Source organism: Thalassophryne amazonica, chromosome 1 (assembly GCF_902500255.1).
Source record: "Thalassophryne amazonica chromosome 1, fThaAma1.1, whole genome shotgun sequence".
Classification (NCBI taxonomy): domain Eukaryota; kingdom Metazoa; phylum Chordata; class Actinopteri; order Batrachoidiformes; family Batrachoididae; genus Thalassophryne; species Thalassophryne amazonica.
The window spans coordinates 39,662,744-39,689,663 of record NC_047103.1 but is presented as its reverse complement, the minus strand read 5'-3'; the positions used below and the strand labels follow the sequence as shown (position 1 = coordinate 39,689,663).

The window sequence follows — 26,920 nt, the reverse complement described above, 5'->3', positions numbered from 1 at the left end:
GTGTGCATGTGTTTCTTGGATGAAAAGCCGTACAGATGTATGTACAGATGGGGAGGCACGTCTGAGCGCACACAGCACAGCGCGGCGCCTCCCAGCTGATCACCGGCCAGAGACTCACTGACAGCTGGAAATGATGGCTCAGTGCACACGACGTGTCACATAAAAAACAGAGACCACAGTCAGAACAGCTCTATAAATAATTACTACAATAACTACATACACAATTACATGTCAAAATAACTTAAAAAAAAAAAAAATCACATAACACAGAAACAGAGAGTGACACTTCGATGTGTGCGCTGAATGGACAGGAGGCGTGGCTGCCAACAGCAGCAGGTATTGAGATCTGTGGACGGGGACATCACAGCTGTAGAACACGTACCTTGTTTTGAAGGACATGACCTTGCAACTGTCCTCCGTGAGGCGCGTGTCTGTGCCCGCTAGAGATGGGTATCGAGAACCGGTTCCTTTTGGGTATCGTTAAGAAATGATTCGATCCACCGACATCAATAACCTTTTTACTTAACGATTGCCTTATCGGTCTTTCAGAGTGGCCGTCGTTTTTGGGGGTGTTTGTCAGGAAAAATGTAATTTCTCTACATTGATTACAGACCCTGCAGCGGGTCTGTAATCAACTTTTCTGCAGCGCGGCTTTGCTTTGAACCTTGAACCAATCGAAGCAGTGATTCGCAGATCGAAGCAGTGCTTCAATCATTGCTTCGTTGATTAATTTTTTTCTTTCCCTTTCCCCTGCTAAAACCCTAAAGAGCATATGGCTGTGAGTATTACCTTTTTTATGACGAACTGACCTGTTATGATCTTCTGAAACAGTTGATAGATCCATCCATCCATCCATTTTCTTCCGCTTTATCCGGAGTCGGGTCGCGGGGGCAGCAGCTCAAGCAAAGCCACCCAGACCTCCTGATCCACACACACCTCCCCCAGCTCCTCCGGGGGAACCCCAAGGCGTTCCCAAGCCAGCTGAGAGATGTAGTCCCTCCAGCGTGTCCTGGGTCTTCCCTGGGACCTCCTCCCAGTGGGACGTGCCCGGAACACCTCTCCAGTGAGGCGTCCAGGGGGCATCCAGAAAAGATGCCCGAGCCACCTCAACTGACTCCTTTCGACATGGAGGAGCAGCGGCTCGACTCCGAGCTCCTCCCGAGTGACTGAGCTCCTCACCCTATATCTAAGGGAGCGCCCAGCCACCCTGCGGAGGAAACTCATCTCGGCCGCTTGTACTCGCGATCTCGTTCTTTCGGTCATGAGCCAAATCTCATGACCATAGGTGAAGATCGGAACGTAGATCGATCGGTAAATCGAGAGCTTTGCCCCCTCACCACGACGGTCCGATACAGCGACCGCATCACTGCAGATGCTGCACCGATCCAACAGTTGATAGATGTATTTTATAACTTAAAAACGGGACCGATGCTAACACGTTAGCATGTCTATGGCATTTTCAATGTTAAAGTTAGCATTAAGCGGTTGCAGCTATCAAGTGTTTGTTGTCGTAAAAGAGTCAAATGTATTACAAATTGTAATATTTTTTAAATTTATTTTTGTTTATATATTAATAATAATAACAAGCACAACAATAATAGTAATAATAACTAATAACAACTGTTTGTTGTGATTTGGCGCTATACAAGAAAAAAGTTGATTGATTGATAATGATTATATACAATTTTAGAGAAAGAGACAAAAAGAACCTGAATAAAACACAACAGAAAATATAAAACCAACTAACAATGAACATACATAAATAAATAAATACATACATACAGAAATAAACAAGTGTTTCGTCTGAACACCGAGTGACTCTTACACCTCCACTTCATCCCTGTCTTAAGTTTAATGACAGGTTTTTTTTTTTTTTTTTGGTAAACCATATTTTCAATTTGTTAATTTCTTCAGTGATTTCCTCCAGAACTATCTGCCAAACTAGAAAACTGCTGCATCCTAGTAAGAGCAGAATACTACTGGAATGAATTTGAATAAGGAAAGTTGGGTTTTTCTCACCAAAATGGATGCTGCACTCACTGCAGTTTATTGTCTGGAATAGTCCCAGATTGCATTTCAGAGCTTCTAGAATTCAAACATTTTCATGCAGGTGGTGTTGGGGGTAATTTTGGGTTTCAGCTTTTTTTGTTTTTCGTCACTTTCATCCCTGAATATGTCAATCGTGAGTCACTTTTGTGCGGATTAAAGTTACTAACTGGGACTCCTGTCTTGTTGCGAGAAAAAAACAAGAATCGTCCTCCGTTCTGTTCACACAGCTCCAAACGCTGCGCGGCTCTCTGCCGAGTCAAGTTAGAACGATAGAATCCAGTCGGAATTAATAACTTCAAAGCGAAACACCGTTTTGTTTATTTTTATTTATGTCCAGAGATCAAGGATACAGTGACCAATTTCATATTTATTTACTTTAAGACTCAATGAAATAAATAGAAAACCTGTAAAGCCTACCTTTAGTACAAAATTCACAAGAGGTATCGATAAGGGAATCGATAAGGAATCTGATTGATAAGCAGAATCAATAATGGCATCAATATCGATAAAATCTTATCAATACCCATCCCTAGTGCCCGCTGTCCTCACATGGAAATACATAAAACACCTTTTGCGTTTTGCGCCGGGCTGCAGCGGCCGCACACCGCGCACCTCGGCAGGTTGCACCACGTGAAACGGACCGTCAGATAGCAGGCGATCTGAATGTCACACGTGTAAGGTCAGGCTGAAGGCAGCTGACATGAACAGACTCAACAAGGTCATCAGGACAGCAGGCTCTGTCTTGGGGTTTGAGCTAGAGTCTGTGGTGGAGGTGTCAGAGAGGAGGATGTTGAGGAAACTGCTCAGCATCCTGGATAACACCTCCCAACCCACTGCATGCCACAGTGACGCATCTTGTCAGAGCACCTTCAGATGTAGATTGAGACACCGAGGTGCACCACAGAACACCACAGGAGGTCTTTCTTACTGGTGGCAATCAGACTGTATAATATCTCCCCCCTCTGAAGGATGAATACATCATGAGCAAAGTTACTCAGAGTTATGTGCAATATTGTTGAACATATTGTGCAAATGTCTTAAAAAACATTGTTCACTGTTTACTGTCACTGTTTCTGTAACTGTAAATAATTCCTTTCCTTTGAGAAAAATAAAGTTGATCTTCTTATTCTTGTGTTGTGTTCCTGTTCTCTCCGGTGTTCCAGAATTCAGCTAAGAACATACTGGAACAGAGAAAGAATGCACTAATTAACAAGCAACAAAGAAATATGAAATGACCGCCAAAAATAAGGTCGTTTTTTGATGCTTGGATGCTATAGGAAGCAGTTCTATGAGTTATTTGCACACTGGTTGGTTGTACAACATATACTACTATAAAAGTTCATAGGGCTGTCTACACACAGTTCTTGCTTAAGCCACTAGGCTTTGGCAGCCATTGTGAGGTCCTTACAACAGCTCCACAGCGGCATCACAATGTCATATCAACATTTTGACAAACTCTCACTGCAAGCCTGTGCCAGATAGGACCAGACACTTGAAATTTGTAATCCACACAAATGAGTGCACCAGTCATCAAACTGCACCGCTTATTCTTATTTTATTACATGCTTATTGTACTGCCTCTGATGCTCTGTGCGCTTTTATATATCTTGAAATTGGAACACAGTTTACAATTTATATGATTTAGGCTTGGGTATTTTGTAGTCCGAAACATATCAACCAATCAGTGGTACCTGTCCTTCCCTCTACACTGGACTGGGCCAGGTGCACAGTGCTATGGTATTGAAGAAGTGGATCCTAGTGAAGAGATTTCTGATGCGTTAATGGATTAACTTTTTTTTTTTAACCTTTATTTAACCAGGAAAGTCCTGTTGAGATTAAAAACCTCTTTTTCAAGGGAGTCCTGGCCAAGAGGCAGCAGCATATACTGTTGTATATGAACGCTTCAGCTCAATGTCTTCGTGAACCACCTCTATAACATGTCCCTCTAAAGTACAAAGAGAGGGCAGATGTTGAGGAACTTTCTTAGTGCTTGAAAACAGCATAAATTTAGTCTTATTAGCATTGAGGACTAGTTTTAGCTGCTGAAGTGAAAGCTGCACAATAGTAAAAGCTTTCTGCAAGGATTCAACGGCTTTAGCAGGAGTTAATCCAAAACAATAAATGATTGTGTCATCCGCATAAAAATGCATTATTAGCATCTGACACATTTTGTCCAAGTTCATTTATATACATAATGAACAGAAGGGGACCTAGTATTGAGCTCTGTGGCTCAATACTGTGGCTGGCTTAATGCCAGCATATTAGAGCTCATAGTGGACATTGGCCACCACAGCTCCCCGAGGTGAAACAGTGAAGTAGTTTTTTTAATGACATTAATTTTTTTAAGTTTATTGGCTGTTTTCACTCCCCTTCCTTTGCATATTTTACATTTATGCCTGTTTCTGAGAAACGGGGTGGTCCAAGGGGGCAGCTGTTGCTGTTGTAAAATATGAGTCTGTAAATGTAGGTTGTATGTGTAGAAATATGTGCTTACTGATATGTTTTTATATAGTAAGACATTTGTAATGAAGTATTAAGTCAAAGTTGCTTTCAAATTACTGTTGCATCCTTGTATCTTGATCATGTGCATCACAAATGGGCTCTACCCTGCAGGTGGATTTGGAGTTTGGAGACACCACACTTGTACAATCCTGTGACTGCTCATAGTTCTCAGAGTAAATGAACTTGATTCGGTTGGATATATCTGCACAATAACACAAATACAGCTTTTCTCGCTCTCTCTCACTTCCTGAGCCTGTCATCGTAGTCTGAAATGGTTTCATGTAATGCTCCTCGGACACTTAGTATTTACACTGTGCTGCCACTTTATCAGTCAGAGCAGGAAAAACATCTCTAAACAGATCCCAAAGTGACAGAACACAAGTTTCTTCCAAATATCCAAAGCAAAACCACAGCTCAGGTAGCTGCTGTACCGAAAATAGCATAACCCAAAAAACATCCTGTGTGACAAAGGCTTTACATTTTCAGACTTTAATCTGTGCCACAGCAAGCGAGCAGTGCTGAGAGATAATTATAAAATCATGCAGCGATTATGGCTCTACAGTAGGTGGTCAGTCACCACAGTCCAAAAAGCTGACATATGAAGAAAAAAGATGAGCCGCAGCTTGCTGTTAAAGAGGTCTCAAGGCAGAAGTTCCATCCATATTTACTGGGATTATCCACCTTTAATATTCCAACGCCGGCTTTCAAAATTAACAGCTCTTTATAAGAAGAGAAAAGCTCAAGCACTTCCAAAGAAGGGGCGAATAAAACTCCGTGTTCAACCCATACAGGTCTGATACAAAGGGACGCAAACATAGCAACATCTGTGTCTTTTCCATTAAATATAAATTAGTTTGTTGCTTTTTTAAAAGGGCATTCTCTCTTGACAGCCAGAGGGTGGGCACAGCTAACCAAATCTTAAATGACTACTAATCCCAAAAAGGTTTAGCACATCAAGATCAGATAATGATTAACATGTACATAAATAATTAGTTGATTTTATTACTAATAATCAGTTTATTCACAGTACAAAAAGTATTAAACAGAAGATAATATATTCACACACACACACACACACACACACACACACACTCATCTTCAACCACCTAGTCCAATTAAGGGTCGCGGAAGACAATATATTATGAAATATAAATACACATTGAAAATAAATTTTAATAATCTACTGAATCCATTTATCTCGTTTGGCCTGTTGGTCCTCAGTCTCTTTGAGGTGATGCTTCGCTCAAGGTGTCAATCTTTCTTATTGGATTATAAAGGCTAACATGAACAAACAAGCATGATTTTAGATTTTGGAAACATTATAAACAATGTTAGCTGACTAAAAGTTACTCAAAATAAATTTTATAATAGGGCTGTCTACCCATCTGTGAATTTTGGTAGTTCCCACTTCGTTCTCCCGTGGATACCAACATTATGATGAACTCCCGCCACAAGAAAGAAACATTCTTTGTAATCTAGACAAATGCCCTTACCATCTACCAACCCTCGTACAGCTGGGGTACACCAAGCTCCTTGTGTGTGTGTGTGTGTGTGTGTGTGTGTGTGTGTGTGTGTGTGTGTGTGTGTGTGTGTGTGTGTGTGTGTGTGTGTGTGTGTGTGCTGAGCAGCTGTGAAAGTGTCTCAGCCTGACATCCACCAAAAATGTTCCAGGCATTGTACCAGCAGTCAACCTGCACCTCTGTTTTTCCTACCTGCTTCGCTAACTGTGACGTTTTCTGCATTATTATGCATATATATATGTCAAAATGGCAACGCTCAACGCATCAAGTCACTCTTGAGTCATGAATGAGCAAGTCCCAAGTCAAGGCTCAAATCATAATGACAGCCAACTGTTTGCAAGCTGACTTGAGACTTGACTTGGGACTTGCAGATTGATGACTTAAGAATGACTCGACAGTGACTTCGCCCCACCTCTGGTCAATGCCACACGTTACTATGTCATCAATGATAACAGTGTCTACTGGTCCATTAATGGTTTTCAAATTTAGCTGAAAAGCTAATTTGCTCATGAAAAAGTTAGCTTCACTTAGTAGCTGTTGGCTGATGCGCTGATCTGTACCCACCGCTGTCCACATATTTAGCATATTTTCCTTTTTAATATTACACCATGAAACCTGGTCTCTACTGATGTCTCTTGAATTCCCCATATTGTTCGTGTGCACACAAAGCTCGTCCTATATTGGACACTAAAAGCTGTGATGTGTTTCTGTGTTTCGTGGGAGGTATGACCACAAATCAAGTGTGGGAAGGAGTGGATGGATGGGAGAGGTGGAGTCGTGTTTACACCAAAAGACAAGTGACTGGGACTAATGACTCCTCCCAGTCCTCCACTGGGACATTTCATTACGGCCAAAGAAAGCATGAGGCCAAACAACTGACTTTACTGACAAGGTGAAGCTGCAGTTTATGGAGCCTAAAAACAACACCAGAGAGTAAAGAATGTAGAACATGAGATTTTTAATTTATTCTTCTAATCTAGTGTCATCTGTGCTGAAGAAGACAGGTAGGTACTGTACCTAATATAGTGGTCAATGAGTGCTGAGAGCTATAACAATGACTATGAAGTATTTTCAGAATGGCACAAACTTGAGTGCATTCTTCTGTCAAGGTGCAACAAACCTTCGGCCATATAACCCCAAAGCAATATTTCAATCCAACCCCACCTCTGGAAAGTAACCATCGACCCGCCACACCCAGGCAAAACATGGGCTATGTTTAAGGGTACATTGGGCAAGTTTTGACAAATTTACTGAAAACTGTGGTTATTGTTAGATGTTGGTCATGTTGCAGCCATCTCAGTGAACGTAGTGGACATTCAAACGTGACACAACCAGCCCTGATATTGCAGCTGGGGGATATAAGAAAATAAATTCCAGTTCTCTCATTGTAATTGCTTGCATGACAATTCCAAATCCCATGAGTATCTTCAACAATAACTAAATAAATAAGTTTCTTTTCAACAATATGACAATCAAATAAAATTTTACCGCAAACAAGGAAAAGATGAGAACACTGAGACCCACTGAATCACTGCCTTATTAAATCATTTTCTGCTGGACTGTCACAGTTTTCACTCCAGTTCATTAAAATGTTACGGTTAGCAGCCAACATGAAGTCATTACACTTGCATCCAAGGGGAACATAAAGAATTTAAAAATGCAAAAAGGCTTATGTTCATCTTCTGCAAACCTATAATGAGATTAGATGTTACTTTCTTGCCTCAGTTGGAGAAATAAAACATTTTCACAGCACCTTCATCTATTCCTGTGGAAACGACTTGGTTCTGACAGAGGTAATTTTACAACTAGTAGAAGTCAATTAAAAGTGATGGAGATTTTGTCAGATTACATTTTTCTATCATTCCCACCTCAATTAGAATCAGGCTGTTTTGGCCACAAGAATGGCTTCGGGTCTAAGCTGTGCCAAAGACCGAAAATCTTCTTAGGGGATGAGGTCAATTATTCACGGTTAATTGAGAATAAAACGGCCTCAGATAAAACAACAAACTTGGGGACTTAAGAAATTATACATTGATGGAAAACCACAGGTGGATGCATCATGTTCTCAACAAAGTGAAAAATGACTTTGCAGAGAAACTTCAAACAAAGCTCAAACCTCGGAACAAACTTGTGATTAAATTCAACACCATTGAGGAAATTGATAGCGTCTCACTCCTCCTTCATTTCATTCTTCTTGTTTATCTCTTTCTCCATCTATTTTTCACACACATAATTTAACACACTATGCAGCTTGATCCAGTGGGAGTGTTTCAGCATACCCATAACTCAACTATTAACAGAGAACTTTTAACAACGGCTTCTGTAACGAGGTTTCATCAAACCCCGAGGCTCCTTTAATATAATATGAGCGAGCTCCGGACCCGCTGTGGGATCACATTGTAGAAACACCTGGACGCGCCTCTTCCTCCCCCACAGCACTACCTGTCCACATGCCAGCAGCCAGGTATGTTTCCACTGAGGTCAGTGTCGCGTGGCAGCAATCATAAAGCATCACACCATATTTGCATCAGCTAATAAATATGGCACAGTTTGGTGCTCAGTTCCTGGCAAATATCCATCAGAACACTGGTGTATTCGAAAGAACACATTCAGGCATATGGCAGCACACAGCCCGAAACCTTTGGCTGGATTAAGCCTATGACCAAAGCTCTGCCTTTCAGATAATAACAGTTTTGTCTCGTCTTTTCAGCAATTGACGTCTTGCTCCATCAGCAAAACGTGAGGCACAGAGAAAAGCATTGAGAGGGTGTTTAACAAGTGATGAAGGATGAGGTTCTGGGCTGCAGCAAGGGGTGCGAGATCATTCATCTTTCTAACGAGGCTCTCTTTTAAAACTCTGTTTACCTTTCCGTGTAACCGAAGAGCTGAAGTTGATATATCAACTGCTGATACAGACACAACAAATCACTTCAGTTACCCCCCCCAAGCCTCCAAAAAACAACAGCTGTGAACAAAGAAACGGTAGAGAAAATCAATATACTATCTGTAGAAATCTATATAATATTAACAGCAACAACAACAATGGCCCTGTGGGCAGTGTCACACAGATCTTCTATTCAATAGGAGTTCTTATTTGTAAAAGATAGATGTGGCAGAGGTGTCACTCAAAAAGTTAGCTCTGATAACTGCTAATGCACTGACTAAAAAGTTAACTTTTATAATGCTAAACCGATAAACCGCAAAATGAATACACACTGCCCACTGCAACCCCCCAAAAAGTGTAATTTACTTTACACATACTACAACACAGACAGTGGGCAGGAGACATGAAATGCAAAGCACTTTCACTGATGATTTCACACTTATAAACAACTAATTCCAGACAGTTTACCAACATTAACGGTATCTCTGTCATTTTTAAAAAATGAGAATATCGCACATATCTTTGAACGTAATGCGCTAATTATGAAGGTTTGAGCTTTAACAGACACATGTGCCGAAAGGCATTATGGGAAAAATGAGGCTCCATCACTGGTTGGTTGGTTTATTTATTTGTAAAAATCAACACACAAGTTACTGTACCATGTACTTTGGTTTGTACAAATAAATGTATATTTGTAAATATGACATTTTTTCATTTGTAAAAAAAAAGGCATTTGCAAAACTGAAAATTCTGTTTGTGAAGTGTATTCACAACAAATAGCGACCAACGTTGGTCGCTATTCACACTTCCATCAGTAGATGACTGTGTTCTAAGCATTTTGATGGGCGGGGGGGGGGGGTGACTGAAAGAGACATTTGAATTTCCCATAATGCCTTTCCGGACGTGTGTCTGTTAAAGCTCAAACCTTCAGAATTTAGTGCATTTCTTTAAAAGATATGCGCGATATTTTCCCCCTAACAGGAAATGACAGAGTTACCATTAATGTTGATAAACTGTCCGGAATTAGTTGTTTATAAGTAAAATCATGAGTGAAAAGTGCTTTGCGTCTCATGTCTCCTGCCCACTGTCTGTCTTATTGCATGTGGAAAGTAAATGACTTTTTTTGTGGCAACAGCAGCCGGCCCCCTCCGCTCTCTTCTGCTGGGGGGGGACTGAGCTCACAGTGGTCTGACTAGTGCAAAACACACAACAGATAGGGACGAACATATATGATTATGACCATTATGTTTTGTTCACTATGCCAGCAAAAAAATGTTAGCGGCCTGAAAGTTAGTGGAACTAAATTTAGCGGAAGCTCAGAGGGCCGCTGATGGTTTTCAAAATTAGCTGAAAAGCTAATCCGCTAACCAATAAGTTAGCTTCACTAATTAGTGGTTAGCAGATTAGTGAAACTGCCCACCACTGTATATCATGGAAGGGATTAGAACTTGACTGAGTGAAATATGATCTGTCAGCTGCTAAAACACCTTACCATTATAAATTACTTAACAACAACAAGAATAATCCTAAATTTCTATGTTTTATTGATACAAAACCTACCCACAGCCATCAAATTTGAGCTGTTCAGGATTTCTAGCTGACAGTTTTATGGATTTTTTTGAATAATGAAATAACTATACCAGGGTACTTAACCAGGGAACCTCAGATTCAGGAGGAACAATTCAGGTTCCATCCTAGTCATGAAATAAATGGTGGACTTACTCTTTACTCTATCTTCACAAGGATATTAGAAGGTGCTTGGGAGTATGACCAATCACTCTAAATGTGTTTTGTGGACTTGGAAAGGACATTAACTGGGTCCCTCGAGGTGTCCTGTGTGGGGTGATGTATGGGGTACCCGGAGTACTGCAAAGCGGATTGCAAATAGGAGCTGTGTCCACGTTTTTGGCATTATTTCAGACCTGTTCCCAGTGGGTTTTGGACTCTGCTAGGGCTCCCCCTGGTCACTAATCCTGTTTGTAATGTTCATGGACATGATTTCCACTCACAGTCAGCACCTGGAGGGTGTCCAGATTTGTGATCTCAGAATTACAGCTCTGCTTTTGCGCATGCTGTGGGTTTTGTGGTTCTGTTGGTGTCATCTGACTGTGACCTCCCATGTGCACTGGATGAGTTGGAGGCTGAATATGAATTAAATGGGATGAGGATCTGTACCTCCATATTTGAGACCATGGTCCTCTGTCAAAAAAGGGTGGATTGTCCCTCTTTAGGAGAATTACTGCCTCAAATGGAAGAGTTTAAGTATATCAGGGTCTTTTTTGTGAGTGGGGGTAAACTGGAGCATGAGCTCGACAGACCGATTGGGATGGGAGTCTGATGTTTTGCAAACACTGTACTGGACTGTTACAGTGAAGAAAGAGCTCAGCCAGAAGGCGAGACTCTCAATTTGCCAGTTCAAGAACAAGGTTGCAGATACAAGCCGTGGAAATGAGAATCTTCTGATGGGTATCTAGACTTTTCAACTTTAGATACCCTCCTTTCAGTGTATCTAAACTTGAAAAGCCAGCTCCTGGTCATCTCTCTTGGGAGGTCTTTCAGGCATGTCCAACTGGGATGATAGTCCATGGGCTAAGCGGGTTTTTGGTACCACTTAAGTGGACTAAACAACACTTACAATCCCCCCCTGTGTATCGTGGCCTACACAAAAATGTTGTGGCTGGCGTGCCTGGCTGGCTTTTGTTTGTCTTCTGTTTCTGTCTTTTGGTTTTCCTTCCAGGTGGTGCGCATTTGGGACTGAGTGGCTGTGTGGCTGAGTTACCAGGACCTCACCCTGATCACCTGAGGCTGATCAAGTGCAGCTCGTTCAGGACTCACAGCTGTGGTGCATCTACACGGATTGGAACATGGTGGCATTTAAGTCTGGAGTACACAGTGTGTATTTGCCAGAGACTCGACCTTGTGACCAGACGGGTGAGATCGTCGTCTCGAGAGCCATCTCATCATCAGTGGATGCAGAGAACGTCCAGGTTTGATGCATGGTCTGTGAAAGAGGAGGGGGTGAGGTCTCACGCTCGTCAGCACACTTCCTGAGGTACGTTAGGTTTTGTGACTAACATTATTACAGTCAGTAAATGTGGTGTCCCTCACACCTTATTATATTGAGCTGTTATGTTAGTCGTTTAATCAGCTTCCACTGCAGTTGAATGTGAACAGGGTGTTCCATGCCTGCAGGGTGGGAAGCTATTAGTAATTAAGCCAGGAAGTGTTTGCTGTTTGTGTACACCTTTGAGTGGTCTCTCTGTGTATGGAGTGTGGACTCACATGATGGTTTCTCCTTTCACAGACTCGGTTTGTCGCGGCCACCTGGGGGGTGTCGGCAGGGTCCTTGGGTCCGAACTGGTTCTGGCTCCGGACCGTTTGTGCTGCTAGGAGCGCACCGCAAATCCACCACGCCAGACCGCGCACTTATTTGTTTGTACTTTTTCACATCACTGTTATGTAATTAAATTTAGTTATCCTTTGTACCGTGCTCTGCTTATTTTATACTGGGTCCTTCAAACGCTGGTCGGTTCTCCGGGCTGCGTCCGACACATAACAAAAAATGTATGATAGCCATTACAGTTTGGTATCTGTAGCCAGGTAGGGGTCAACGAAGAATTACACAGATGTCAAAATTTAAAAATGCTCCAATCATATTGAAAACTACACCACATTATTTGTCTGATCGTGATGATTCCAAAAAGGTACAGTTTGGACGATCTATGACTGAATGTTCTTGGAGTAATGGGGTAAAACCAGCAAAAATGGTGAGAAAGGTCAATTTCAGTTTGTACAGGGGTCAAAAGTTAAAGTTGTTTCAACTCTGGTAAAAAGTGATGCAAATTATTGGTTGAGTGAAGGATTATAAAAGAAGTAGTTTGCACTGCTTCGTGCTTAGTTATCATGTTACCGGGTAACATGTCACATGTCATAGAATCCAATGGACGTTGATCTTATTTGACTTTTACTTTGGAGACCGAGCATTCAACATGGTCAAAACTTTATCATTCATTAATCCTTTTAGTTCAACCAATAAATGAGATTCCTCTATCTGGGCTTACACTCCTGGACAGGGTGAGAAGCTCAACTATCCAGGAGGAATTCATAGTAGAGCCACTGCTTCTTCACATCAAAAGGAGCCAGCTGAGGTGGTTTGGGCACCTGATGAGTATGCCCCTGGTTGTCTCCCGAGGGAGGTCTTCCATGCACATCCAACCAGGAGGAGGCCCTAGGGAAGAGCCAGGACATGCTAGAGTGAACGCCTTGGGAAATGTTACAGGACTTGGGTAAGGATAGGGAAATGTGGGATGAGCTGCTTGCTTTACTGCCAGACTTGGATAAGTGGTTGAAAATGAATGAATGAATGAACACACTGATTCGACCTGTCCTGTCCATGGTGGAAGCTCAAATATTGATTACTACTTTTGTGTCCTCTTGAACTGACTATTGTAATGTATTATTTTGTGGGTTGTCACATGTATATTAGATGTTTCAGAATGTGGCTGTTCCAAATTTTGGATCTCCACACAGATGCCTCAGTGATGAGGAGAAGGTCAAGGGGCAGCTCACTCCTCACTTGGCCATAGCAGATACTAGATGGTTACTTTAGAGAAGTGGGGATGGACCAGTTGGCTGCTTGGGTGGTTCCATATCCTCACCGAGGCAGTTCCGTGGTGTGGTGGATGCGGCTCAACGCATGCTCCCAGACCTGATGTGATGGACTTTCTCCAAATTTTCCACACAGCTTGATCTCGGCCTAAGCTGCCAATGCACATCACGGGTTTCTCACAGAATTATCCGTATTTCTCCCCAATTAAATATTTAATACTACTGAAGAGATTTGTGTGATAGATTATTTGTTGCCAGAGAAAAGAACAAATTTAATGAGAAAACCAGGTTTTTGACACGTGCATTTGAGGATGACTCTTTACTGAAGGTTTGCCGGTTTCTGACTTTATGATGGCAAAAAGACATTCTAAAATGAGTTTGATACTTCACACAGATTTTTTTCCATTTGGCTGTACTTGTGTTGGCCAGTCCAGATGAAAATCTACTTTAAAAATCAAAGTATTTCCATAGCGTTTAGAGAGCTCCAGGCAGAACAGGCAATGCTCGTTAAAACGGTACAATGCTCATAAATATGGTGCTTTATTTATAGGAGAATTAATTCTTTAAACATAGGCCTGCTCATCAAATTAAAGAGAACACCTTTTATGGTGGTCGGCATTGCTGGACTGTTAATGGATCCACGTGAAGAGAGCGCCTTTGAAGCTGTGCAAGTGACACTGATGTTCACTTGGACAGCAGGAAAGCAACGTCTCCCTGGTGGAAAAATGTAGAAATCTATTTGATCTGGAGTGCAAACTGTGTCACACATGAGCTCCTTAAATCTGACCCCCAGTCAGCTACATTAGACTATAAATGTCCTTTCTGTTTGATGAAGAAAGTGAGATTTAGGTGCAGCAAAACGACACTGAAAATTTGTAAAGGACAAATTTGTGCAAGGGCTGCATTGCTGAAGTGACCCGGCCTCTGATGGTGTGACCCCAACTGCTCGTCTACCAATCAGCTTAATTAGACCCAGCCGCACACACATAAGACGGTCCCACGTTGCTTCACGCGCTGAATGGCTGGCGGTGATTCAAGACGGCACAAAAACAACTATGCAAAACAAGCAGTGTGTGAGCCAGGAGAACACCATTAGCAAACAGTGCATGCACACACACACGCAACACTATACTCCAGCACTGAATGAAAACAAAACAAAACAAAAAAACTCTTAAATTTATAACACGATGCAAGCCACCCTCAATCACAAGCTACTTTTTGAGTCATGCAAAGTTGTTTGTGCCTTAAAAATGAATCCAAAAGGTAGTAACACTGGAGCCTCAGGACACAAGCAACATGTACATGTGGGAACATACGCTGATGTGTGTGTTTGTGTGCGTGAGGTGCGGCTACTCACCTTTCGTTTCCAGGCGTGCAGTGGATCCGAATAGAGAAAACAAAGTGTGGTGCAGTGACACTGTCGAACACGCTGTTGCCGTCAGAAAAACTTTTTTGCTCTCTCCCGGCAGATTTTCCCTTGCCTCCCTTCTCCCTCCCTCCCTCTCTTACATCAGCACTTCCTGGGCTGCTGTTTATGCTAGCTGTAATCAGGCCATCCAAGAAATCCCGCGAACCCCCTCCTCTCCTTCAGCCATTGTTCAGCTGGTGCTTGTCACATGCATAAGTGTTTTCTAATCTCATGTGACTATACCTGAATTCTGGCCACCCTCCGTGCAAATTTATGAGGGAACCGTAAATAGGGTTGCCAACTCTCTGAAAAATAAATAAGGGACACCTCACTGGCAGGGCTAACCGGCCCATGGAAATATAGACTGGAATGGACGTGCGCACCTCTATCTATTAGCGTCACTCAGGACAGGAAGGCGCCATTACTAAGGGTGGAAATGTGCAGATCATCAATAACAAACTGATCGCTTTTTTTGCACTAGCGTCACTATTTCTTAATGGACTTTAATAAATGTAGGCTTGTTTCAAAGCCCTTTGAAAGCTCTTTCCAATGCACCTATGCATGTGTGGGTGAAAAAAAAAAGAGTAAAATGCAGAAATTTGGGGAAATTACGACAAACTGTGCTGCTTTTCTCGCTTTATTGTCGCTATTTGTTAACAGATTTTAATAAAAGTAGGCTTGTTTTAAAGCCCTTTAATTGCTCTTTCTAATGAACCCATACATGTCTAGGTAGAAAAAAAATATTTTATGTAAAGTGTGGAAATTTGTGGAAAATATTCCATTCTGTTCATTTACTGTGATTTTTTTTTTCCTGTCATCATAATTCTCGATGGATTTTTATAAATGACGCTTGTAAGTTGTATTCATGCTAATTAAAAGGTCTAACGAACCCATACATGTCTGGATAAACAATCCTTATGTATTAAAATATAAATCTGAAATATGCCTTGCCATTGTGCTCATTTATCTTGCTGCTTTTTCCACTGTAATATTACTGCTAGACTTTTAATGACAACATATATATGATTTTTACTAACATTTTATTACAAGTAGATATAAAGCCATTCAGAATTTATGACTTTTGACCCTCAGTCAGCGTAAAACCTCCTCCATCCCCTCTAACCACGGTTAAAATTTAAATGCCTCCTGTGACCACCATGTACATATCATATTAAACAACACTGCAAGTATATATATAGACATAAATATATTTAAACATTTTTGTTTCCGCATGTGAACGCAGCTTAATGAAAAGAACTTATGGCGTTGAGTTATAGTCTCAGTATATTGACATTAAATTGCGGCATAACAACTTTAAAATAGACATTTGTTTTACATAATTACATTAAGGCTCTTGTACAGTTCATTTTAGTATTGGAGAATTTGTTTTTGTGGTTCGTGCAGTTGATGGTGAAGCACTGGCTGCCTTTTTTCTCCTCATATCGCTTCTGCTTAACAGGATCAAGGTCTCTCTCCACCCTCAGTAATGGCCGCCGTGCAGCACGCCGCTAGTCACGTGATGTCCATTCCAGTCTCTATTTCCATGGACCGGCCAACTGACCATTGCCTTCACCCTTCCCAGCGTGTGTGTGAAACGATTTTTAACCATTTGACTATTGACTTGACCCTGAATTTAAGTAGATGCACACATGCATTTGTTCTGATATGAACATGCGGAAAACAAATTATTATTTAGCAATTTATTTTTAGTGCAAAATAAATTTTCACTCACAATTTCAATATGAGCATCCTGTCCTGCTTCAAAGTATATAAAAAAAATTTATTTAAAAATAAATCTTTCTCTGTCGTGTTATTGCTTAACTTAAAAGTGTATAAATTAACAAAAAAAATATCATCCAAAACAATGTAACAGTGAAAGTCTGAAAAAGTAAACAATAGTTACAATACTTATAGCTGTTGTCGCGCACCTTTTCCATTTTACTTTTCCCATTTGCCCATGTACTTTTGCTTTCTTTTTTGTTTTGTTTTTTTCGAGGAGGAGTAACGACATTACAGACATTGCTGTTCGTAGGCGTGTCTGCGGTGCAAGTGTCGGTATCAGCCACGCTACTTTGTTATGGTCGTCCGACGACCGTCGTCGGCTCATGATTCTCGTCCGGGATCTTCTTGCGAGCAGATGTCCCTCAACCAAAGAGATAAGAGTGATTCTGTATCGTCAACTCGTGTCTGACAGCTCATTGGTGAAGAGCAGGAGAAAGGCTGGGATCATATTTACTGTAAGTTTCCATATAAAGCGCCAGTCAATTCCATTGACATTTTACAGACTTTTTGATTCTCACAGAAATACGGGACAAACTGCGTCCCGTTTCAGGTCAATACGGAACGCATACTTTTATTTCCAAATAAGGGACGATTCCGTTTTTCAAGGGACGGTTGGCAACCCTAGCCGTAAACGCCAATCAGAAATAAAGAAGGTTTAGGAAGGATTGGAATCAGGCTGGTAGGCTGAAGAAAAACAGGGAGAGTGCTTTGCTAGTAGTGGTGAGTAAGGGGCTAGGGGTATGTCTGGAACTCTCTCTGCAAGACCAACAGCTTGCTGTTATTAACCGCATGGAGACTCAGAAGATCGGAGCCCCAAGAGTGCCTCACAGCTCTGTCTCCAAATCAGGGAGCCGGGGTGCAAAAATCTGCCTCATACACTTTCATCAACACTTTTCACAAGCCATAAACCATAAAAGCATAGATTGTAAATAAACCGGACAAACCTTCCAGGACATCACCTTGAGGTTTTATAGGGAGTGGGTTTGTTGTTCAAATGGAGTGGGTCTGGATGTCACCATCTTGGCAGTTCCTCACTCTGCCTAACTCCCCTTCAACCCATAAATGGGTAAAGAGGTGGAGCATAGGTAAGACTGACATGACCTGAGTGGGATGAATGAACCCAGAACACACCCCCATCTCCTAGTTACCAAGAAAGCTAAGACTAGCTGAGGTAAAGTGAAGCTAAGATAATAAAGTCATTATCTTACCTCACCTCCCAATGTCAAACTAATCCTGTCCTAACAGGGCTCAAGTTATATGAAATTATTGTTAGTAATCAAACCTGGTCACCCGCAAGAAGATAATAAATTACAATAATCAATACTCTGTTTGGGAAAGCTGGAGGTTCTTAGACTCTCTAGGTTGTACTTGATCATACTGAAATTCAAACTCATCCAAGATACACTCATTTAGGATATCCAGTTCAAATTTGGTGAAAATCAAACAGATTTTGTTCAAGCTAGTATGTGATACATAAATTGTGATTGGCATACGTACAGAGTACTATTCTGTATTTGCCCCCTTCAGGCCTTACTGCTAACAACGCAAAAAAAAAAAAACCCCAAAAAAACCCCACAATCCTCCTAGATGGGCATAATTCCGCATATATTTCCTCATTTTAATCCAATTACATTTTTTCCGGAAATCTGATTGGTTAATCTTGTGACATAAATAAATATGTAGGACTGCTTTTTTGCATTTACGCAATATCTCTAAAATTAGAAAGGTCTTGTCTCAGAGTGATGCTGAAAAACTAATTCATGCATTTATTTCCTCTAGGCTGGACTATTGTAATTCATTATTATCAGGTTGTCCTAAAAGTTCCCTGAAAAGCCTTCAGTTAATTCAAAATGCTGCAGCTAGAGTACTGACAGGGAATAGAAGGAGAGAGCATATCTCACCCATATTGGCCTCTCTTCATTGGCTTCCTGTTAATTCTAGAATAGAATTTAAAATTCTTCTTCTTACTTATAAGGTTTTGAATAATCAGGTCCCATCTTATCTTAGGGACCTCATAGTACCATATCACCTCAATAGAGCGCTTCGCTCTCAGACTGCAGGCTTACTTGTAGTTCCTAGGGTTTGTAAGAGTAGAATGGGAGGCAGAGCCTTCAGCTTTCAGGCTCCTCTCCTGTGGAACCAGCTCCCAATTCAGATCAGGGAGACAGACACCCTCTCTACTTTTAAGATTAGGCTTAAAACTTTCCTTTTTGCTAAAGCTTATAGTTAGGGCTGGATCAGGTGACCCTGAACCATCCCTTAGTTATGCTGCTATAGACTTAGACTGCTGGGGGGTTCCCATGATGCACTGAGTGTTTCTTTCTCTTTTTGCTCTGTATGCACCACTCTGCATTTAATCATTAGTGATTGATCTCTGCTCCCCTCCACAGCATGTCTTTTTCTTGGTTCTCTCCCTCAGCCCCAACCAGTCCCAGCAGAAGACTGCCCCTCCCTGAGCCTGGTTCTGCTGGAGGTTTCTTCCTGTTAAAAGGGAGTTTTTCCTTCCCACTGTCGCCAAGTGCTTGCTCACAGGGGGTCGTTTTGACCGTTGGGGTTTTTACGTAATTATTGTATGGCCTTGCCTTACAATATAAAGCGCCTTGGGGCAACTGTTTGTTGTGATTTGGCGCTATATAAATAAAATTGATGATGATGAATTGATGATAAACAGTCGTATAATATCTGCGGAACGGAATAAATATTAGACCGGTGGCCAAAAATTTATTACTCCACTCCCTGACCGGTGTTCTGGCGAGATGTCATTACTGTTGATCGTGGCCCCTGTCATCCACGTGCAACAGCACATGCGGGCGCAACTGCTCATGCACAGTATTGTCACAACTCAGAACTTTTGAGACTCACAATTTGTCAGAACACCGTCTGCGCGCTCTGTTAGCTGTTAGCCCACTTTCTCTCAGAGTGAGAGAAAGACGCGTGCCGCCGCCGAAATGTGTGAATCTAAGCTACTGTATGAAAGTATTAATGTGGATTCTGATACAAAATTACTGTTTCAGGTTTGATGGATCTGATGGATTTCACATTTGATGGATTACTCCGTGCCCTGACCGCTGCTGGAGAGACGGCTCGCTCCTTCACGGTAAGCCTTGCCAACTGAATTACCTACAGAAAAATAAACCGTGCAAACGATGGAATTGGATTAGAATGGGAATAACCCCCTTGTGTCTAATGATGTGTTGGACGTTCATGCTGTTATATATGGTTGAAAATATCTGTTTTATCATTTTTAAAACTCCTTTTTACCGGCTCTGCTACGCATCGGTGGTAAAGCACTATTTTTGACCGTATATCCCAGCGTGAACGTCCAACCTCTTTCAGACACAACAGGGTTATTCCCTAAATGTACACGCAAAGACATTACAAGTGTTAGGTTTTAGCTATTTTGAGTGTACAGTGGATTTTTTGACTCTCGGACTACTGCCACATTGACTCTTTTATTTCTAATCTTTGGGCAAAAGTACAAGCTGTCAAAGGTGAGTATAGCACTCAGACACTTAACTGCTAACAAAATTTTGAAGTAATTAGAGTTTAAAAAAAAGGTGAATTTTACCTTCAGTTTACCTGACCTTATTTGACAGTAACATTCAATTCTAATTCAGGTTAATTACACAGCACCAAATTACAAGAGAAGTAATTTCAAAGCATTATACATGAGCGAGGTTTCAAACCTAAACCATCCCAGCAGAAAATTAATTGATGACAGTGATAAGGAAAAACTCCCTTTGACGTTTGTGGATTATACGAGGGTTAGGGTTAGGTAGGAAGAAACCTCAATCAGACCAAACTCAGTGGGGTGACCAAAATAAAACAAAACAACACAGAATTGTCAGAACATGCTGTGATACAAGAATTGCAGCTAAACAGCCATATATAGTTTATATTTCAATAAGAAACATTTTTATTCTGAATAATATTCAGTCTGTCGTAGGTCACATTTTAAGTTAATGATTTAAATTAAAATGTCATTTTAAATAGAATTCTTTTGATCTGCATTAATTTGATTAATCGATTTGTAGATACGTACAGTTATAAATGCAAGTTTTAAGTGCAATAAATTACACACAAAAAGGAGCACATGTGCTTCTAAAACTGAAGAACTGCTGCGTTATTGGTGCTCACAACATGAATGGCAGAAATGACATCACATCCAACCGAGAGTTCAGAAACCATGCCTCATTTTCTCAGTCAGACTTTCACCTCAAAGGCAGTTTTCTTTGCCTCTACCAAGTAAAAAGCACAGTTTTATTTTGAATTGAATGTCAGTATAACTAAAGCTTTTAGAAGCAGAGGTGATTCAGTATCAAGGAGGTGTTACGCTTTGGGGTAAAACCGCTAACATCTCTTCTGACAGGCCGTGAGTCAACCCTCATTTTATCGCCTTTCTTCTTCTGTCACCTCTCTTTTTCTCACAATGAGAGTCTCTAAAGCAGATAACGCCGAGATTCCGCAGACTTGTCTTAACTGATGAGCCCAAGTCACCCAGCTGCTGCTTGATGCTGGGAATGGCATCATCAGGGGCAACAATAAGTGTCTCAGTTTTCTCGGAGTTCAATTGAAGGCTGTTTCCATTCAGCCACTGCTTCACCTGTGACAGACAGTTCATTAAAGAGTTCAGTTTCCCAAGTTCCGTAGTTTTAAAAGAGTAGTATAGTTGTATGTCATCAGCATACAGATGATAGGACACATCACTGAAACACTGAATTATCTGCCCAAGGGGAAGAATATATAAAAGAAACAAGAGTGGCCCCAGCACTGAGCCTTGTGGTATGCCACACTGCAGGTGAGCTGACTCAGACCTAACATGGTTTACTGAAACGCTAAAACTCCTGTTTGTCAAATAGGAGGTAAACCATTTCAGCACAGAGCCCGACATCCCCACCAGATCTCGCAGCCTATTGACCATGATGGTGTGGTCGACCGTGTCAAAGGCAGAGGACAGGTCTAAGAGGACCATCACAAATTGATAAACTGGTCACAACAAAATAATTCTGCATTTATGTATCCGGCACTTTTATTCAAAGCACTTTATAATGATGCTTCACATTCACCCATTCAAACACCAGTGACAGCATGCTACCATGGAAGGTGCTTAACTGTACACTAGATTAACCCTCTGGAGTCCAGGGTATAATTGGCCGTTTTTGGCTACTTTTGGTTTTACCTTCATAATTTACCTTAAAAAACAGTTTACCTTGTTTGGTGTCATTTTTTTTCAGTACAACATCACCTGTGTGACTTTACAGTTTTTCTTTCATTGTGACATACTGTATTACCACAATAAACCTAAATTGACACAAAAACATAAAATCCGAATAGTTTTCTTTTTTTTTTACTGTGAAACCACAAACATGTTAAACAAGTTAAACAGTGTTTATAACTTAGAATGCAAATATAATTTTTAAATTTCAAAAACATATATACAAATGTAGCAAACAACAAAGTTATATACAAATATTTCCATCAAAATGAAAGAAATGCTTCAGGTGTTTTTTGTACAACTATTTACAAAACCGTAAGATGCCACACAAATTATTTGTGCCACTCAGAAAAAACAATTCCTCACGTCACAGGTCTGAGACTTTGTCATTCTTCCTGTTGTCCACCTGGAGGCAGCACTGGCACCTCAGTTTGTCTTTGGTGGAGATGTTGATCAATCCATGTGGGGTCGGTGGTTTTGATTGGTTTACATCATGCATTTTTCCATCAATGATAAAGGGGAAGTCATCCCCCCCCCGACTGCCAGACAAGAGGAAAGAGGAAGATCTTCCCATGCATGCTGAACGCAGTGCCTCCACAACCAAATACGTGGGTTGATGATCATTTTTATTGGTTTGCATGATGCATTTTCCACCAAATGATCAAGGGAAAGTCATGTTTTTCCCCCTTGTAATCGCTCCAGCCAGATAGGAGAAAAGAGGGAGAGATGTCCTATTTGCATGCATGCTGGATGAAGAGCAGCTCCACACATTACCACAATATTCAGGAAAAAGCCTGGCAAAAATTATTACACAAATAATGAATGTTTATAAGTTCAATGGTGTGAATATTTCATGAAGTGAAAACTGGAATATACCATTCAATGAGGCTTCACTTCATTGAATGGTATATTCAAGCTTTCACCAAATTAAATATTCATTCCATTGAAAGAATGTAAAAATATTCATCATTTGTTTTATATAACGGCTAAAATAGATCCTTGTCATTTGATATTTCATTCATTTATAAACAACAGAAAAGGGACATTTTGGTGTTCCACTGCTGCTAAAGTCCAACACGAACTTTAAATAGGATTCCAAATGCTGGTGATGCTGTGCACTGACTTCATACTTGCGTAAAAACAAAAAAGGACTTCATGTAGTTCCTCAGTCAAGCCGAAAATCACGTCAGCTTTTCATCTGAACAGCTCTTCATGCCCCCAGATGGCTTACAGTGGAGTGGATTTTTTTTTATGTGTGTGTGTGTGTGTTACAAGAACTAGCACCATCAGTTAGCTCAATCAAATTGTCGTGTCGCTTGTGTCGTTGTCACGCACATCGCGCGCAAGCGTTCACTCAACCGGGACAGCGCTTGTGTGCGCGTGTACAACCAAAAAAAAAAAAAAGACTGTGTACTTCCTCAGAGCAGCAAAAAAAGTCCAGCTTTTCATCTGAACAGCTCTTCATGCCTCCAGATGGCTTACAGCAGAGTGGATTTGCTTTGTGCATTGTGTGTGTGTGCATGCGCACGTGTGTGTGGGTGTGTGTAGGTGTGTGTGTGTGTGTGCAGAGTGTAATGGTAAGTAAGTAAGTAAACTTTATTTATATAGCACTTTTCACAGACCAGGGTCACAAAGTGCTTCACATGATAAAATCAATAAATACAAAATAACACATACAAACATTTAAAAGAAAATCAAGCTAAAATGCAATTTTAAAAAGGTGAGTCTTAAGTTGCTTTTTAAAAACATCGACAGAGTCTATCGAGCGAAGGGAGCAGGGAAGCTCATTCCAAAGGCGCGGCGCCACGGCTTTAAAAGATCTGTCCCCTCGAGTTTTAAAACAGGTACGGGGAACCATCAGCAGGTTCAGGTTGGAGGACCTCAGGCCCCTGGTGGACACATACGGTTGGATTAGTTCCTTGATGTATTCCGGAGCCTGCCCATGCAGAGCTCTAAATGTAAGCACCAGGATTTTATAATTTGTCCTAAATGAGACAGGGAGCCAATGCAGGGACTTGAGTATTGGGCTAATATGGGCTCTCCTGTGGGTGCAGGTCAGAAGCCGTGCAGCGGAGTTTTGCACAACCTGCAAACAAGCCAGTTCTTTCTTATTAAGACACGTGAACAGGCTGTTAGAGTAATCCAGTCGCGAAGATATAAAAGCATGTACAATCATCTCTAACTCTTCAAAAGACACCATTTTTCGAAGTTTAGAGATATTCCGGATCTGGAAAAAACAATTCCTAACTAACTGTTTCGTATGATGTTCCAGAGACATCCCTTTATCCAAGATAATGCCAAGATTGCGCAGGCTGTAATGGTACCAAATGTATGGAACCAAATTGCACTCTAAATGCAACGCAACACAAATGGGATAAATAATCCATGTCACGTGACATACAAAGCACCAATCAAATGACAAGGATCCACTCAGCCATTATATTATAATATTCATTATTCAAGTTTTACTGGGTCTAGCTACAAAATTTAAAAACTGGTGTACAGTTTGAAGTCTGCACTTTCAACACACACTGAAAAACAAAATCAGTGTGGGGGATTTGATGGGAGGACAGTTTAATTCGGTCATGTGACTTTGACGTGTCTCAGCATCAAACGACTCCAGAGGGTTAAAATCCTTGGCCAAGAGGCTTCAGTGATTTTCTGGTCTGACAAGAAATGAAAGAGAATCCTCTGGTCTTGAGCCCAACACTTTCACTACTAGACCATGACCTCCATAAGTATTTTCCCTTCAGGTTTTATTCTTCTAATAATAATATGTTTGATTCTCCTTTTCACAAAGATGAGGATTCTCAAACTTGTTAGCATACACTAGCGACAGTGCTGGGTATAATACAATACAAAGTCAAGTGTTACTGTAATCACATTACATTTGTAACGCAGTAATGTAACGCATTATTATAACTTCAGTAATTGCATGACACTTCCTGAGACTGCACCCCAAAATGACTCATTTCCCTTGTAAACAGCATGAACACGCAGCCTGAGAATCACTGGACAGTCAATAACTTTTGTTTATTCTCATGACAACGGCGGAGCATGGCAAAAGAAATGGGAGAACTCTGTCAATGTGCAATCCAATGAAATATTCAAGGGGCTGGGCACACCTCCATGGGAAAAAAGTCATATAAAGTTAGAAGCAAAATGTGTGAAATAAAAGGCGCGAGTCATTCCCATGTTGTCCTGCAAACGTAAGCCAAACATCTACTAATTGCACTTTTATTGAACTAGCTGGCTTTAGCAACTCAGAAATAAACGTGTGTGTGTGTGCGTGTCGTGAGCTTTAATGGTGGTTAATTAAACAGCCACAGATCTCATAAACATTATAAAACTGCAAAAATGGAGAGAGACAGACAGACAGACAGACAGACAGACAGAGAGCCAGAGAGACAAACAGACAAACAGAAAGAGACAGACAGGCAGATGTGTTTAAGGCTTTGCTATAGGCTTGTTTCTGAGTAATGCAAAACAAGTAATGTAAAGAGTTAATTTCCACAGACAGTAAAAAAGTAATGCATTACTTTTTTTTTAAAGTACTGAGTAATGTGAAATACATTACTTTCCCCAGTACTGACTAGCCACCAGTAGACAGTGTACAGGGGAGCAAACACTGATTCCTCTTCTTCTTCTTCTTCTTCATTCTTATTTTCTATACTGCAAAATGTGAAAGACAGAGAAAGTACTATATTTTCCGGAGTACAAGTTACTTTTATTTAATACTAGTTTGAGAGTTCCTGCGACTTATACAGTGGTGCAACTTGTATATCTAAAAAAAATCATGCGTCTGTTATTAATGAGAATAAATATAACAATTATCCTTATGGGATAAACACCACACATCTGTGCTGGATCTGCTGTGGCGACCTTGAACTAACATGAGCAGCAAAAGACAAACAAAAACGCTGCAACTATAATCAGTAATGACTGAAGTGATGACCTTGTATTGATATAGCCAGACAATGCAGGCAGCTATATGCTCTAGAGAATATGATCCTATGTAAATTTCATATGTGTAATCTTGATGTTAAATTAACTTTGTTTCGTTCATTCTGCTCTCACATGTACACAGTTCAACTTTGGTGAACCTACAATCTTTGGTGAATCTACTGTGGAGAGTACAAGGACACTCTGCACAGTCTTTGACATACACTGTTGTCAGGCTGTTATCAGGAAATTGGTATATCGGATCATGCAGCGTCTAGACAAGTCTGTGAATCCCATCATATGTGCTATTCTTAACACCATCTTAAAATATAGGTCCAGGATTAGGACCCACTGGCTATGGATGTTACATACAAACTTCTCTGTATAAGTTTGTAACTGCCCAGATATGGACCTATGTACATATCTTGTATCTATGTACTCTTGAGTCTGGAATAAAGTCATTATTGATTTTATTCCAGACTCAAGAGATCCAGACTGTGAGATCAGATTTTAACATTCAGCTGTTAACCTATAAAATTATTCACAGACTGGCACCTCCCTACTTAGCTGACCTAATTAAACCTTGCGAGTATGTACCAGCCCGGGCTCTACGTTCGCAGGGCGCAGGACTACTTTATGTCCCTAGGGTGAATAAAAAGTCTGCGGGTCACAGAGCTTTGTCTTATCATGCCCCTGTTCTGTGGAATGATCTCCCTGCGTCGTTAAACAGTCAGATTCTGTAGAGACTTTCAAGTCAGGATATAAGACACACTTTTAAATTACCCTTTTGAATTAATTTTATTAGTAAAGTCTGGGTCTTTCAGTGAAGCTTAAAGCTAGTGGCCAGCCATCACCTTAGCATTTCTTCTGTTTCATTATTCTGACAAATTATACCTTATACCGGAGCCTGAGGTCAGTGGATCAGAACCTTCTGAGGGTCCCTCGTACCCACTTTAAGACCAGAGGAGATTGCTCTTTCCAGGCCGATGCACCAAGGCTCTGGAATGATC

The 26,920-nt window shown here is 41.0% G+C and overlaps 1 protein-coding gene across 2 annotated transcripts in view; it reads right to left on the bottom strand.

The window, feature by feature from the left end:
- The window catches only part of LOC117508630, a 160,461-nt gene that overhangs the window by 69,719 nt on the left and 63,822 nt on the right, over positions 1–26,920 (bottom strand). The window contains exon 1 of one of the 2 annotated variants that reach the window (XR_004560152.1): positions 14,921–15,076. The exons of the other annotated variant lie outside the window; for it this stretch is intronic. The gene's annotated coding sequence lies outside the window, so the exon portion shown is untranslated. Of the gene's footprint in view, positions 1–14,920; positions 15,077–26,920 lie in introns of those variants that run through there. 2 annotated transcript variants of the gene reach the window in all.